The sequence below is a fragment of the Amblyraja radiata genome, chromosome 7 (genome assembly GCF_010909765.2).
Source record: "Amblyraja radiata isolate CabotCenter1 chromosome 7, sAmbRad1.1.pri, whole genome shotgun sequence".
NCBI lineage: Eukaryota > Metazoa > Chordata > Chondrichthyes > Rajiformes > Rajidae > Amblyraja > Amblyraja radiata.
The window spans coordinates 82,700,433-82,717,519 of record NC_045962.1 but is presented as its reverse complement, the minus strand read 5'-3'; the positions used below and the strand labels follow the sequence as shown (position 1 = coordinate 82,717,519).

Below are 17,087 nucleotides of genomic sequence, written 5' to 3'. Positions count from 1 at the left end.
GGCTGGCATGCCTAGAACCAGGAGTCAGTGTCTCAGGATTAGGGCAAAGCAATTGGGACTGAAAAAAAAGTGTGACAATAACAGACTAGGCCAACCAAAACTTCACTCAGCACGTCACAGAGTAAAACAGCGTGGAAACAGGCCCTTCGGCCCACCTTGCCCACAACAGCCAACATCTCCCAGTGCACTAGTCCCAATTGCCCGCTTTTGGCCAATATCCCTCCAAACCTGTCCCATCCATGGACCTGTCTAACTGTTTCTTAACTGTTGGGATAGTCCCAGCCTCAACTACCTCCTCTGGCAGCTTGTTCCAAACCTCCACCACACTGTGTGAAAAAGGTACCCCTCAGATTCCTATTAAATCTTTTCCCCTTCACCTTAAACCTATGTCCTCGATTCGCCTACTCTGGACAAGAGACTCTGTGCCCAATCTAATCCTCTCATGATTTTATACATCTTTCCAGATGAGGCAGAGGTTCACCTGGACCTCCTCCAAACTAATCTATTGCATCCGCTGTCGTAGGTGTCAACTTCTCTACATCGGCGAGACCAAGCGTAGGCTCGGTGACCGCTTCGCCCAACACCTCCGCTCAGTTCCTACTAACCAACCTGATCTCCCGGTTGCCCAGCACTTCAACTCCCCCTCCCATTCCGAATCTGGCTTTTCTGTCCTGGGCCTCCACCATTGCCAGTGAGGCCCAGTGTAAATTGGAGGAACAATACCTCATATTTCGCTTGGGTAGTTTACATCCCAGCGGTATGAACATCGACTTCTCTAATTTCAGGTAGTCCTTGCTTTCCTCCCTCCTTCCCCTCCCCTTCCCAGCTCTCCCACACATCAGTCTGAAGAAGGGTGTCGACCTGAAACATCGCCTCCTCCTTTTCTCCATCGATGCTGCCTCACCCGCTGAGTTTCTCCTTCATTTTTTGTCTACTTTCGATTTTTCCAGCATCTGCAGTTCATCTTATACAGCTCTATCATCATCCTTCATCCTCCTGAGCCCCAAGGAAAAGAGTCCTAGCCTGCACCAACCTTTCCCGATAGCTCAGATCCTCCCGTTCTGGCAGCATCCAGGCAGCGTCAACCTGTTCAACTCTTGACCACAAAATGAAGTGCAAACCAAGTCAATGAATATACTCCAGGATGAAAAAAGAGATTCCTAGACACAGTTGACCTCAAGGGCAACATGATGTTGAGAAAGACGACGTGGTATGATAGTTCTGCATGGTGGAGCAGTATCAATTGGCCTATTTCCACTTCACTTCATACTATTAATAAAACGAGTGTGGGGCAGACTAAAAACAGCACTTACATGTGCCAAATATCCTTTGGTGCTGTAAACTTTCAATGAGTCTGGAACGACCACAGAAATAATTGAATTTGAATTTGCAATATTGCAATATTGCAATAAATATATGGTTTAAAATAAGCTAACATAACAACCAAGAAACCATTTTAGTCACAGAGCTTGAGGGAATATATTCTTGGCAGAATTGTCAATCACTGCCAGAATCAAAGCAGAGAATCTCTTCAGTTTTGACATTTCCCCCCCCCCCTTTTTTGTTGTATTTTTTCCACCCATTTATTTCTACCCATTTTTTTTAAAAGTTCAATCGTTAGATTATCATTCTTGTCCACAAGTTTCCTTGTCTGACAGTTTGCTTCGGAGAATGATTTGTAGTACTGAGCATTCAGCTGAGTTTGTGAAGGCATACAAAGAGAAAAGGCAATCAGCAATATCAAAAGAAAAAGAACCATTCAATGTTTAGATCATTTGCTCAGAATAACCAAGGTTTCAGAACGGCACGGCACAATTGCTGCATGAAGGCACGGGATCAAATAAAAAAAGCCAAGACCACAATTGAAAATGTCAACAAGGAACATCTCTGTTCTCTGAATAAAACCCTAATAAAACCAGGCCAGAAACAGTTGCTTTGTAATTATAGTCCCATCTCAAGTCCTGACAAATGCACATATTCAGAGAAACAGACACAAGAGAAATTGTCCAATTTACTTTGATTGTGACTTGCGAAAGGACTCTGACCCTGGTATCATCCAAATTGTTTTCTGCAGAGAGTGGGAACAGAAACATTTCCACTTTAGCCCAAACTACCCCAAGTCTAGAAAACCTCCACTTCAGCCTCATCAAGCACGCGCACGATTCAATGACAACACAAGGGCATGCAAGGTTGTGTGTTCTCTTGCATCCACTTCCAGCAGTCTCCAATCTTCTTGTCTTGGTTAGGAATGAAAGTAGACACAAAATGCTGGAGTAACTCAGCGAGCAGGCAGTATCTCTGGAGAATAGGAGTGAGTGACCATCCCTTCTCTCCAGAGATGCTGCCTGTCCCGCTGAGTTACTCCAGCATTTTGTGTCTACCTTCGATTTAAACCAGCATCTGCAGTTCTTTCCTACACATTTTGTCAGAAGATTGAAGTTCATTTGAAGTCTTTAGACACAACACCTACACAAACTATAGTCAAATGCTAAACCCTGAAGCTTGATCTACAGTCAAATACACTTCAACTTCAAAAATATTAGATGCACAAGGTCTCTGGAATTGCGGGGGAAAATCAGAAAGTAAGAAGGCATCTGTGATTTTAGTTTAGAGATACAGCGTGGAAATCGTCCCCTTCAATCCACAAAGTCCATGCTGACTAAAGATCTATCCTACACACCATAAACAATTCACAGAAGCTTATTAACCTACGAAACATGGTTTCGAATGGAATGTGGGAGGAAACCGGAGCACCCGGAGAAAACCAACGCGGTCACAAGTGGAACGTGCAAACTCTATACAGGCAGCACCCGTGATCAGGATTGAACTCAGGTCACTGGCACTGCAGGGCTGCAACACCACCGTGCCATCCCATTATCACCAATTAACCAAATTAAGTCAATTTGATAAATATTTAACCATAATCAATATGTTCAAAACATTGAGAAAAGTAGGATGGCAAAATAGGAGGTTCAAAGAAACTGCTAATATAGAAGTGATAAAATAGGAAGAAGACACAAGAGACAGGAGAAAAAAGTTTACATTTTTATATTTTAAATTCTTTTTCAGTAATACACAGATTTTATTATTATTATTTTTAAATAGGATTCCGATGGTTGGTAATGCTGACATTTATTGTCCATTCCTAATGAGTCAATAATCAGGAATCGGCAAAATTGGTGTGCTAGGATTGAAGTGCCAAGAATGGACTGCATGTGTATGTACATGTATATAAATATACTTAGACATTAGAGATACAATATGGAAACAGGCCCTTCGGTCCACCTAGTCCACGTCGACCAGCGATCAACCCCCTACACCTGCACTATCCGACATACTAGGAAGAATTGTACAATTTTGCCAAAACCAATTAACCTCCAAACCTGTACGTCTTTGGAGTGACGGAGGAAAGTGGAGCACAGAGGCAAAACCCACACAGGTCACAGGGAGAATGTACAAATTCCAAACACACAGCAGCCATAGTCAGGATCGAATCCGGGTCTCTGGCACCGTTTGGCAGCAACTCTACTGCCTTATAACACGTGCTGCAGAGCTCCAGACACCCGTAGTTGATCCTGACTATGAGTGCTGTCTGTATGGAGCTTGTACGTTCTCCCTGTGACCGCGTGGGCTTTTTCCTCATATGAAGAAGGGTCTCGATCCGAAACGCCAGTGATGCTGCCTCTCCAGCATTTTGTGTCTATCCAGATATCAGTGTTGTACTGCAGACTCAACGGCAAGTCTTGTGGAGGACTGATGTGTTGGTATCTGACCCCAGCTCGTATAAACCTTCACAGTTTAGCCAAGCACATGTTGAAAGTACAAGCCAACCCGAGCAGTGAATGGCTGGCAGCAATTCCCCACAGAAGCATCCTCTGTCAATCAGTTCAATTTGTCCTATTGCTTATGTTAATTTTACCCCAAAAAAATTTGCTTGTCCATTCTTTCCATTTCACCGCCTCCAATGACTCACTTCATTAACGTATCATTTTATTCAAGCTTTTAAAATCAAGTTGTGTTTATTTTAAAGCTTTATCTCTGCCACACATTCAGCAAAGGAAGCTCAATTTATGCAGACTTGGACATGACCCGAGTGAGCATTACTAGTGCATGCTAAACACTTCTGTCATGCCCCAACGATCAGATTGAATATTTTCTATGCCGCCTTGGGGAATACATAATTCATAAATCTGCCACCAAAAGTTTCCAATCTAGAGTTTAGGAGGTGGAGGGAAAAAAAGGCCCAATCACAGGTAGACCAATCTGAACATTAGTCATGGGCTCCTCTCCTTCACTGTACGCAGCTAAAGAAATTCAGTTGATTAAATGCATTGCAGTGCGTTACAAGACAGATTTCAGAAAGCAGTGTAGACTCGACCAAACATTAACGGCATGGTTGAGTTCAGAGGATATACATTGGAGAACTGCCCAACACACATTTTCTGGAACTGGTGCAAAAATACATGCTTTGCACAAAAATAAAAGATCGATGTACTTTGCATCAGTGAATCGTAGTTGCGAGCTTAGATAGCCAGCGTGCTGTAACAAGTCTGAAGTCTATTCTAGCAGTCTGGAGATTTACAGGTGCAAGGCCGTATGTCTTGTAGCATGAAAATGCATCAATAAATCAGTAATTTTTGAGACAGCAAATCTAGGTCAAAATGATTCAAATACACACCAATCCTGTTGAAGTATCCATATCTATGAGCTGTGAAAGAAAGAACTGCAGATGCTGGTTATTTAAATCGAAGGTAGACACAAAATGCTGGAGTAACTCAGCGGGTGAGGCAGCATCTCATAACTATGAGCTACCGTTTCAAGGACATCCATGTCATTCCGAACAACGAATGCTTGCAGAAGCATTTCATGGCGCCTTTTCATTGAAGTGGTTTATTTGCAAAAAGCAGTGCGAAAATCACAAGAGGTGCAACATTCTTAAAACGCTGAGTAACAGAATCAATATCACATTTACCAGGTTAGCAGAAATTACCACAGCACGCCACAAAGCCAGCCTCCCCAAAACCATGAGATGAAGTCCAGCTAATAGACCGAGAGGGAAATGTTTAATCTCACCAATCGCAAGGGCGGCACAGCGGTAGAGTTGCTGCCTCACAGCGCCAGAGACCCGGGTTCCAACCTGACTGAGGGGGCTGTCTGCACACAGTTTGCACGTTCTCCCCGTAACTGCTTGGGTTTACTCAGGGCGCTCCGGTTTCCCCCCCACACTCCAAAGACGTAAAAGTTTGTAGGTCAATTGGCTTCTGTAAAATTGTCCCTAGTGTGTAGGATAGTGCTAGTGTACCTTTTACCACACTGTATCTCTAAAGTCTAAAGGGTGAGTGAAATATATGGGAGCCAGTGTGTATCAGTTGATGTAGTCAAGTCAAGTCAAGTCAGGTTTATTCGTCACATACACATACAAGAACTCTCTGCCACAGAAGGTAGTTGAGGCCAGTTCATTGGCCATATTTAAGAGGGAGTTAGATGTGGCCCTTGTGGCTAAAGGGATCAGGGGGTGTGGAGAGAAGGCAGGTACAGGATACTGAGTTGGATGATCAGCCATGATCATAATGAATGGCGGTGCAGGCTCGAAGGGCCGAATGGCCTACTCCTGCACATATTTTCTATGTTTCTGTTTCTATGAGATGAACAGTGAAATGAAAAGTGGCAATGCTCGCCGACTTTGTGTAAAAAAAACCCAAACAAACTACAAACTGAATGGAACAGAATCACATATTCTTTTACATATTACATATTGTGGGGGGAAGGAAAAAAGGAATAAAACAGCAATTTAAAACAAAAGCAGTAGAGTGGTTCAGTAAAGTTAGTCCCTGGTGAGGTAAGAGTTTACAGTCCTAATGGCCTCTGGGAAGAAACTCCTTCTCAACCTCTCCGTTCTCACAGCATGGCAACGGAGGCGTTTGCCTGACCGTAGCAGCTGGAACACTCCGTTGCAGGGGTGGAAGGGGTCTCCCATGATCCTATTGGCTCTGGAGTTACACCTTCTGATGTATAGTTCCTGCAGAGGGGCACTTGCCACACATGCCACTTGGTAACAGTATCAAGCAGTAAAAGCTATAAGTGTAGGCACCACACCTTGCAGTGCCCAAAATATTAGGTGCAGCAACACAACTTCAGCACTCTTTCAATGAAAGTGGTTAATTTGAAAAAAAAAAAGCCTGTAGTGTCACAATAGTTAACATTCTTGAAACGCTAAACTAGAGGATCAATAGAACCTTGATCAATACTAGATTAATTCAGTACAAGTGGATTTATTCTTTAGCATAAACATGATTATTTGTAACCTGCTTGTTTCACTGTAGATATACACAAAATGCTGGAGTGACTCAGCGGGACAGGCAGCATCTCTAGAGAGAAGGAATGCGTGATGTTTCGGGGTGAGACCCTTCTTCAGACTAGTCAGGGGAAAGGGAAACGACACATAGACAGTGATGTTGAGATATAGAACAAATGATTGAAAGATATGCAAAAAAGTAACGATGATAAAGGAAATAGGCCATTGATGGGGTGGGGAATGGACTTGGGTGGGGAATGGATGGAGATAGTGCAGGGGTTACTTGAAGTTAGAGAAATCCATTTCATACTTCTGGGGTGTAAGCTGCCCAAGCGAAATATGCGGCGCTGTTCCTCCAATTTTCAATTAGCCTCACTCTGGCAATGGAGGAGACCCAGAACAGAAAGGTCAGTGTGGGAATGGGAAGGGGAGTTAAAGTGTTTGGCAGCCGGGAGATCAGGCAAGTCAAGGCAGACTGAGCTAAGGTGTACTGCAGAAGTCTGATTCAATTGTTGGAGATTGCCCAAGGTGGCTTCTCATCACTGCTGTGGTCTGTTGGTTCCCATCTCTATAAAAATCGCAACTTGTCTTGGCAATTGCATTCCTAAAGTTCAGTTCCGTTTAGTTTATTGTCACGTGTACTGAGGTACAGTGAAAAGCTTTTGTTGCGTGTGACCCGTCATCGGAGAGACAATGCCTGATTACAATCGAGCCATCCACAGTATACAGATACCCAAAGGAATAACGTTTATTGTGATAGGATGATTCAGCTGTAAAAGGAACAGTCCCTGAATCTGGAGGTGTGTGTTTTCATACTTCTCTATCTAAGAGGGGGTGGCCAGGGTGGGACTCGTCCTTGATTATGCTGCTGGCCTTGACGAGCCAGCGCGAGGTGTAAATGGAGTCAATGGAAGGGAGGTTGGTTTGCGTGAGGGGCTGGGCTGTGTCCACAATTCGCTGCTTAAAAGTTATTTACCAAACTGGCTGGCAGTGGTGGAGAGGATGGACTCATTTGTTTCTTGAAAGGTCAGGTGCTGACCATCTTGAAGTAGCATGTCCTGATTGTAGTTAATCATTCTTTATAGTTGTATGGTAGCAAAGAAAGCTTTGAATATAGAACAAGGCCCGCTCCACATATATATTACCCATGTCTCTTTTTACATTTTAAGGAGAGCCCTTCACAACTCAAGGCTTCACCGAATCCTTCACTGCCGAATAAATAGTTTAGTTTAGAAATACAGCGCGGAAACAGGCCCTTCAGCCCAACGAGTCTGCACTGACCAGCTATCCCCGCACACTAACACTATCCTACACACACTAGGGACAATTTACATTTATACAAAGCCAATTAACCTACAAACCTGCACGTCTTTGGAGTGGGGAGGAAACCAAAGACCCTGGAGAAAACCCACGCAGTCGCAGGGAGAACGTAGAAACTCCGTACAGACAGCACCCGTAGTCAGGACCGAACCCAGGTGTCTGGCGCTGTAAGGCAGCAGCTCTACCGCTGCGCTACCGTATACTATAGAAATACATTGTTACTGCTTTAATAAACAAACGCAGCACATACCTTGCACAAGCAACTATGTTCAGATAAACTATTTTGTGGCGTAAGGAACCGTAGGTGCTGGTTTACAAAGAAAAAAAAAGGACTGGAGTAACTTAGAGGCAGGCAATGTGTAATAAAAATGAACTGCAGATGCTTGTTTGTGCCAAAGATAGACAGAAAATGATGGAATAACTCAGGGGATCAGGCAGCATCTCTGGAGAAAATAAGAGGCTCCCGACCCAAAATGTCACCTATGCATTTTCCCCCCAGAGATGCTACCTGACCCTTTGAGTTACTCTAGCATTTTGGGTCAGGCAGCATGTCTGGAGAAGGGTCCGGACCAATTAAATCACCTAATCATGTTCTCCGGAGATGCTGCCTGGCCCACTGAGTTACTGCAGCACTTGATGTCCTTTTTTAATTTATTTTGGCGACGTGGATGGTGCTGTAAATCAAAGCCAGGCCATGTGGATCAATACTGCTCCATCAAAATACTGCAATTCAGTCTTTAATGAGAAAGGAGTGTCCCTTTAATGCCTTGTGCAAATGCAGCACCTCTGAAAGCGATACTGACACTGAGCTCATGTCGCCGCAGATATTTTGTGTCAAGTTTCAGAAGTAACTTAAACTTTCCAAGTTAGAGGCAAGAATACTAATCGCTCAATCACAATTAACACTAACACAACTAACAGATCGACTAACAACTAACGGATCGAGATCTTTCTTCAGATGAAGGGTCTCGACCTGAAACGTCATCCATTCCTTCTCTCCAGAGATGCTGCCCGTCCCGCTGAGTTACTTTTGTGTCTAACTTCAGTGCAAACCAGCATCTGCAGTTCCTTCCTACATATCCTTCAAACCTCATTGGATACAAAGAGCTAAGGCATAGAATGAATAAAAACCTCCATGGGCTGAACCTATTCTTCCTACTTCATCTTTGCAATGCCACCAATGCCAAGAGAAGGTAACGGATTCCTTAGAAACATCAAATTATTGGTCCGAATTGCACACCAGACTTGGGCCTGTTGCCCATGCTTTTCCCACGATAGTACTTACTTTCTGGCACACCAAAAACGATGAAGCTGCCACACCATCCTTTGAGCAACTTTTGAAGAAAGTTTATAACGCCTTAAAATAACCAAATTAAAACCAGATCATATAAAGGAAATAACAGAAAAAGAGCTTAGCCTTGGGCCAGCCAGCTCATTCAAACAAATGGGCCGCACTCCACATGCAGTGGCTGGCATAGAATGTAGGCCCTATTCGGCCCTTCGAGCCAGCATAGAGCTATGGGACTGGGTGCAAAGTGCATCAGGCCTCCCAATTCAGGAGGCGTGTATTTCTCTGCAAGTGGTCATGTGCTCTGGCTTCTGACTTCCATGTGGCCTCCATCTTCTCAGTGGAAGTGTCAGCCAGAAGGCAAATGCCATTCCTGCCCAGATGTTTATAGCAAGAGGCCATGCAGCCCATCAAGGTCACTGCTGGCCAAAGAATGAATTAGGTCTCAATACATTGCCTTGCAGATTATGACACTTCAAGTGGTCCTGCAGATTCTTCTTAAAATTGGTGATGAACACATTATCCTTTTTAAAAAGTTCCAAACTCTCACTGTTAACAGAATTAAATAATTTCCCCTCAACTGCTCTCTAATCTTTCTACCAATTAACAAATCTATAGCCCTTTGTCACTGACCTCTCTGCTAAGGGAAATTAAGTCCTTTCTGTTTACCATGCCTAAGCCTTGCATAATTTATCTCTCTCAAATAAATCTCCCCTCACTTTGTTCCAAAGAAAACAGCTGCAGGGTGGACAATCTCTCCTCAAAACAGTGCTGACTTAATCCCCATCACCACCACATGTTGGACAATCTTCCTCAAATAGGATAAACGATAAAGAACGCACTAGACTCCTTCAAAATGTCAATGGCACGATAGTGTTCGATCCAATTTGCTCCATTCTGTAACAATAACCAATCTGAAAGAACGGCCTCCCACGGAGTCTGAAGAAGGGTCTCGGCCCGAAACGTCACCAATTCTTTCTCTCCAGAGATGCTGCCTGACCCGCTGAGTTACTCCAGCATTTTGTGCCCACACACACATACATCCACACACACACATACAAATACTCATACTTGGATGTTTAAAGTTATTAAGGATTCTGTCATTCCATTTCATTACAAATGCCCTCTTGTCATGACTGCCGGAGGGATAGAGGTCACGATGTTACAAATAAACAACAGGAATCCTTGTGGAGTTGTAGATCTTATTTTTTTTTCTTAAGTGAACTTTGAAGCACTATATTATGCAATGCCAGATGCTAGATATGCAGATATGTAGAATTGTTTTCACTGGAAGTGAAATCTGATCCACTGCAGGACAAACATGCAAACCTGCAATTCCCCACACAATGCAGCTGTGCTGGACAACAAAGCAAGCAACCTGCTCCCATCATCAAATGGCGACCACAAACCATCTCTGTGGGAAACGGAGTCCAACTTTAGTTTAGTTTAGAGCAGGGGCCACCAAACTTTTCAGCATGAGGGCCACATTATATAACTGGCACATTTTTGCAGGCCGTAGGAAAAAAACAAAGAAATGTCAGTTTTATAAATTTAATGAACTCAAAAAAGAACTTAAGTAAAACAAATGGAAGAAATTCAAAACAAAACTTGTAGCCATCAATCAAGGTTAACCAATGAGATCATAAAGTTTTATGCAACCACATTAATGGAAAGAATGGAACTGCTTTTTTGATTTCAAAATGTAAATGAATTGAAGATCCAAATTTGAGGAGCCAATTATGAGGATGGACTTCAAATGCTCATCAGATAAATTTGCTCGATATTTAGACTTGACATACTTCATTCTTGAAAATGTTTGTTCACAGTGGTATGTTGCACCAAAAATGGTCACAAATCTACAAGCAAATTGCTTTAAATTTGGAAACTGCTCAGGCTTCAAAAATTTATAAAACTCAATCAGACTTCCTTCTTTATCCTTGTCTTTCAGTCCATCATCTGCTGAAGATCAATAATTTCCATTTGAAACTGACGGGAGATTTTCAACATTGCAATCGAATGGATTTTGAAAGAGCCTGATTTCATTTGCTTTGGCATCAAGGTCAGAAAATAGCTCATGAAATTATTTTTTCAATCCTAAAATTACTTCCTAAGCAAATGAGGAAGGAAATTCTTCTTCTGAAACCTACTGCGATGCATTGTACAGGTGGAAAGGTTATATCGTTGGTTTACCAAAGGTGATCATAAATTTCCACCTCCCTCAAATGCTTGCAATAGATAAAAGACAATAGACAATAGGTGCAGGAGTAGGCCATTTGGCCCTTCGAGCCAGCACCACCATTCAATGTGATCATGGCCGATCATCCCCAATCAGTACCCCATTCCTGCCTTCTCCCCATATCCCCTGACTCCGCTATCTTTAAGAGCCCTATCTAGCTCTCTCTAGAAAGCATCCAGAGAACCGGATAAAAAGTAGGATAACATTAGCTACCCTCCAATCCACAGGAACTGATCCTGAGTCTATAGAACATTGGAAAATTATCACCAATGCATCCACGATTTCTGGAGCTCCTTCCTTAAGTACCCTGGGATGCAGACCATCAGGCCCTGGGGATTTATCAGCCTTCAGTCCCATCAGTCTACCCAACACCATTTCCTGCCTAATGTGGATTTCCTTCAATTCCTCCGTCACCCCAGATCCTCTGGCCACTATTATATCAGGAAGATTGTTTGTGTTCTCCTTAGTGAAGACGGATCCAAAGTACCTGTTCAACTCATCTGCCATTTCCTTGTTCCCCATAATAAATTCACCTTTTTCGGTCTTCAAGGGTCCAACTTTGGTCTCAACGGATTTTACCATCTTACTTTATATTCTTGGCTAGCTTACCTTCGTACCACATCTTTTCTCCCCGTATTGTCTTTTTAGTTATCTTCTGGTGCTCTTTAAACATTACGCAATCCTCTTGCTTTCCGCTCATCTTTGCTACGTTGTACTTCTTCGCTTTTATTTCTATACTGTCTCTGACATCCCTAATGGCTCATTAACGTCAAGTTCCTTTGTCAAATCCGGTTCATTACATAACACTAAATCCAGAATTGCCTTCTCCCTGGTAGGCTCCAATACAAGCTGCTCTGAGAATCCATCACAAAGGCACTCTCCAAAGTCCCTTTCTTGGGGTCCAGTACCAACCTGATTTTCCCAGTCTTCCTGCATGTTGAAATCTCCCATAACAACCACAGCATTACTTTTGCTACATGCCAATAGGTGCAGGAGTAGGCCATTTGGCTACTCCTCCGGATGCTGTGGTTTCCTTCCATACTGTGAAGACGACAGGTTTGTAGGTTAATTGATTTGGTAAAAACTGTACATTGTCCCTAGTGTGCAGGATAGTGCTATTGTTGGGGGGTGATTGCTGGTCTGCATAGACTCGGTGGGCCATAGGCCCTGTTTCTGCGCTGTACCTCTAGAGTCTAAAAGTCTACTTGGAGGCACTCCTGTCATCAACAATTTCTTTGTGGAATACACATTCCTAAACAGTATTTTTAATATCAATTTTAAATGAGACAGCATTTGCTATTTTCCCATCAATGTAATGCGACTCATTAAGTATTACAGAATCCACTTGATAAATAATGCATCTGTGGAGGAGTATTTGGAAATGCCATTTCCAATTGAGTGACTGGACGTCAAGAGATGGGAATATAACAAGCCCATATCCCACGGTAATTTATAGTAACCATTTCATCACTGCTTGTGTCATTGAGACAGGACACACAGCATAGCTTGGGAACAGCTCCATCCAAGACCGCAAGAAGTTGCAGAGAATTGTGGACGCAGCCCAGACTGTCTCGCAAACCAACCTCCCTTCCATTGACACCATCTACACTTCACGCTGCCTCGGTAAGGCTTCTAGCATAATCAAGGATGAGTCTCACCCCGGACACTCCATCTTCTCCCCTCTCCGATCAGGCAAGAGGTACAGAAGTGTGAAACGCACACCTCCAGATTCAGGGAGAGCTTCTTCCCAGCTGTTATCAGGCAACTGAACCATCCTATCAACAACTAGAGAGCAGTCCTGACCCGACTCTGAAGACCCTCAGACTATCTTTAATAGGATTTTATTAATATTCCCTTTATCCTGTATCTATACACTGTGGATGGCTTGAATGTAATCATGTATAACCTTTCCGCTGACCTGATAGCACACAAAAATTTAAAAAAAGGTTTCCAGTGTATCTCAGTACACTGGACAATAATCTAAACTAAAACCAAAACACAAAGAAAAGTGCACTATCAAAAGATTAAATAAAAAGCAAACTCAAACTGGGAAAAAAGGAAAAATCAACGAGCTAACTATATTGCTTAGCAAGAGTGGAAAGAAGATTCTCAAGAATGGGAGTGACCCAAAGTGCTGGAGTAACTGAGCGGGTCAGGCAGCATCTCTGGAGAAAAAGGGTGGGTGATGTTTCGAGTCGGAACTCTTCTGTAGACTACAGAACATCTGCAGTTCCTTTCTACACAGTTTCAAGAATAGAGAAGTTAGACCTGCCTTTAACAACCTGCCCATTCACTGTGTACAAAGCGTCTGGATTTTCAAACGCACGCAGGCAGAAAAAAATAGAAAATCCTGGAACAGTTATTAAATGGGACAGGACTGCACCAGTGGAGTGAGCCACAGAGATAATATTTGAAGGAGTTTATCCGGGAGAATGCACAAATGCAGATAGCTGTAGTCTTGCACAGAAGTTAAATTCCTGTGATTGCACCAAGTAGAGAGAGATTTAAAGGAATGCAGAAGTGAACCCAAGGCAATTAAATTCATAACAGCAGTACGCACTAATAACTCTAGGTTCAGCAAAGGATAGCCAACTCTGCATGCACGCAACAAAGATCACATCTGTGGGACACTCCCAGATAATCCTATGACATTTCATAGCTTTGCACGCGGCTTTCAGCTTAATAAACAATAGAGATCAGCAGTAGCTCGTGACTACTTGAAATACACAAGTGCAGCCCTTCTTTCAAAAAGATTCTTGCATTGACTAGGGTGGCGTGGTGGTGCAGCGGTAGTTATTGCCTCACAGCGTCACAGACCTGGGTTCGATCGTGACTAGGGCTGGCATCTGTCTGGAAAATGGGGTTAAAAGGGAAAGACAGATCAGCCATGATTGAATGGCGGAGTAGACCTGATGGGGCCGAATGGCCTAATTCTGCTCCTATCACTTATTCTCCCCATGCCCGACGTGCACGTTTGCAGGATAATTGGCTTCAGTAAGAATTGTGAAATTGTCCCCAGTGTGTAGGATAGTGCTAGTGTGTGGGGGCGATTGCTGGTTGCTGTGGACTCGGTGGGCCGAAGGGCCAGATTCCAAGCTGTATCTCTAAAGTCCAAAGACTACCTCTCAATCCAGAAGCAAATGCTTAGGCTTACAGTCCCAGAGCTTTTATATTTATGGTGTCCATGGAATCAGTCACCGTTGGGCAGCATGGTAGACAGTCTGAAGAAGGGCTTCGGCCCGAAACGTTGCCTATCTCCTTCGCTCCATAGATGCTGCTGCAGTTTCTCCAGCATTTTTGTGTACCTATGGTAGACAATAGCTTCTCCGTGGTTTAGATTCATAAGGAGAATTCATAAATTATTCTAAGACAGAACCCCATACACCATTGATTTCAAATTCAATCTTAATGGGCCTTTTTAAGATCTAGCATTATCTAATTAATATTTAAGTTGGAATTAAAGTAGCGCGTATCAGATGCATAAGCTCGAATTAGGGCATGTGGATGAGAAAGTAATTAAAGTGTCAGCCTTGCCACACTGTATAAAGGTTGTGGATTCCTGGACCATTTCGCATAAAGCTGCCTCATCTCCTGTATCCGCTGCTCCAGGTGTGGACTCCTGCATACCGACGAGACCAAGCGCAGGCTCTGTGATCGTTTCGCTGAACACCTCCGCTCAGTCCGCCTAAACCTACACGAACTCCCGGTTGCTGGAAACATTAACTCCCCCTCCCATTTCTACACTGACCTTTCTGTCCAGGGCCCCCTCCAAGGTCGGAGTGAGGCCCAGTGCAAATTGGAGAAACAGCCCTTCCCAGCCTCCAACCAGTCTTACGGTCGCCGACTACATTTTATCTCTGCTTGCTTTGTTGTTACCTTCTCCCAGCCTATATTCTACATTTTCTTTGAACTCCATTCCCTTGGTCATTTTCACACCTTCACACTTCCTTATCTATCTAAATGATTGCAGCAGAATCCTGATCGACTGGCTAGGTGGATTGAGGAATGATTGATAGAATTTAATACAATAAAATGTGAGGTGCTGCATTTTGGAAGGTCTAACAAGGGCAGGGAATACACAGTGAATGTTCGGGGTCTGGGGAGTGTTGTAAAGCAGAGGGATATAGGAGTGCAGGCACATAGTTCCTTGAAGGTTACATCACAGGTAGAGAGGGCAGTCAAAAAGGCTTTTGGCACATTGGCCTTCACAGTCAGAGTATTGAGTATAGAAGTTGGGAGATGGACACAAAAAAGCTGGAGTAACTCGACCCGAAACATCACCCATTCCTTCTTTCCAGCGATGCAGCCTGTCCCGCTGAGTTACTCCAGCATTTTGTGTCTAAGCTGCTGATACTCGTTGGTGTACAGAATCTACCTTTTGAATCTTTCTGACAGTTTTTGACGTCAAAGAAACATAACCTCTGCCCTCTTGGGGGCAAGTCCATCCGCACGATTTGCTGATAAACGGGAAAGCTACAGGGGAATTGTTACCATTCCACCAACAACTGAAGGCCATCTAGACAAACACGCGTCTTATTGACGGTGGAGCCTTCCTCTCCTCATGCCCTCTGTGGCATTCTTTAAACAATGCAACTCTTTGATGACGTCATCTGACCTGAGCGTTCAGTTGCGTGAAGATTTCCAGTCTGTAAAAATATTCCGAGGTTGCCGGATGAATGGCGTACCCCAATCACCACATTCTTCACACGCCATGCACAAGATACCCCTTCAAATATGCTATTTTGCTAGTAAATAGCCAGTTGCTGCATATAGGTTGGGAATGGGAATCAATAAACACGATGACTGGCATGTCCAACAATGGCTTTTATATATGCAGGAAAGAAATGCAGATGCTGGTTTAAACCAAAGATAGACACAAAAACTGGAGGAACTCAGCGTGTCAGGCAGCATCTCTGGTGAGAAGGAATGGGTGACGTTTCAGACTGGTTAGGCATAAGGGAAATGAGATATATAGATGATGATGTTGAAAGATAACGAACAATGAATAAATTATATGCAAAACAACGATGATAAAGGAAACAGGCCATTGTTAGCTGTTTGTTGGGTGAAAACAAGAAGCTAGTGTGGCTTAGGTAGGGTAGGGGGGGCGATATACAGGGAATGGCAGGGCTGCCTGAAGTGAGAGAAATCAATATTCATACCACTGGGCTGTAAGCTGCCCAAGCGAAATATGAGATGCTGTCCCTCCAATTTGCGTTTTGCCTCACTCTGACATTGGAGGAGACCTGGGGCAAAAAGGTCAGCGTGGGAATGGGAAGGGGAATTAAAGTAACCGGAAGATCAGGTAGGTTTAGGCGTGCTGAGCGAAGGTGTTCAGCAAAACGATTGCCCAGTCTACGTCTGGTCTCGGTTTTTGAGATTCTGCTCATAAAGTAAATGTAGAAACCTCCTAGTCATTAAATTTATCAGTCGTAACGATTTTCAGTTTGACAGCTGCATAAAATGTGCGCGCTGCTTACCAATACACAGCTGCCTCACAATCATGCCTCATTGACGGGACAAGTGATTGTAAACAGCATTAGTTTATGATGGATCCTGCTATCATACAGCTATCACAGTAAAGGTTCATGAAGCTGAACGTTTCCAATTCCTCGTGTGTAAAAATCCAGGGTCCTGTATCAATCCTTATTGTGCAATAACTAGATCTGCAATCAAGAGACCTTTAAAGTACTTTACAATGTAACTCCATGAATTCAATAGTAAAAAGAATCAGAACAATTACCTTCTAATTAAAAAAAGAATTGATTTGCCATACAAAAAACAACCTATTATTACAATAGAATCACACGTGACATGTGGAGAGGAAGTTGGACGCAGAGAGGATGTTTCCACTAGTGGGAGAGTCTAGGACTAGTGGTGGTAGCCTCAGAATTAAAGGAAGTTCTTTTAGGAAGGAGATGAGGAGGAATTTCTTTAGTCAGAGGATG

At 43.4% G+C, this 17,087-nt stretch overlaps 1 protein-coding gene across 1 annotated transcript in view; it reads right to left on the bottom strand.

The window, feature by feature from the left end:
• Positions 1-17,087, bottom strand: part of slc49a4 (solute carrier family 49 member 4) — a 90,814-nt gene that overhangs the window by 6,557 nt on the left and 67,170 nt on the right. The gene's annotated exons all lie outside the window — the stretch shown is intronic.